Below are 255 nucleotides of genomic sequence, written 5' to 3'. Positions count from 1 at the left end.
ATGTATTTATACGTATATGAGCGATGAACAAGGTGTGTAAAGGGAGGAAATAGGGGTGTAAGATGCGGATTCGGCGTGGTGCGGGGGATGCGGGGGACAAAGTACGTGAGGATATATATAATAGTGTAATCATGGAGGGTGTAACATCATCAGGTAGTGGAATAGGACGGCTTTATCTCTCTTTCTCGACTACTACTCCTCCTAAGCTCTCTGTCTGAAGACTATGATCTATGCAGTACCTACCTAACTACTCTC

Source organism: Penaeus monodon, chromosome 21, assembly GCF_015228065.2.
Source record: "Penaeus monodon isolate SGIC_2016 chromosome 21, NSTDA_Pmon_1, whole genome shotgun sequence".
NCBI lineage: Eukaryota > Metazoa > Arthropoda > Malacostraca > Decapoda > Penaeidae > Penaeus > Penaeus monodon.
This window is presented reverse-complemented; position numbering follows the sequence as displayed.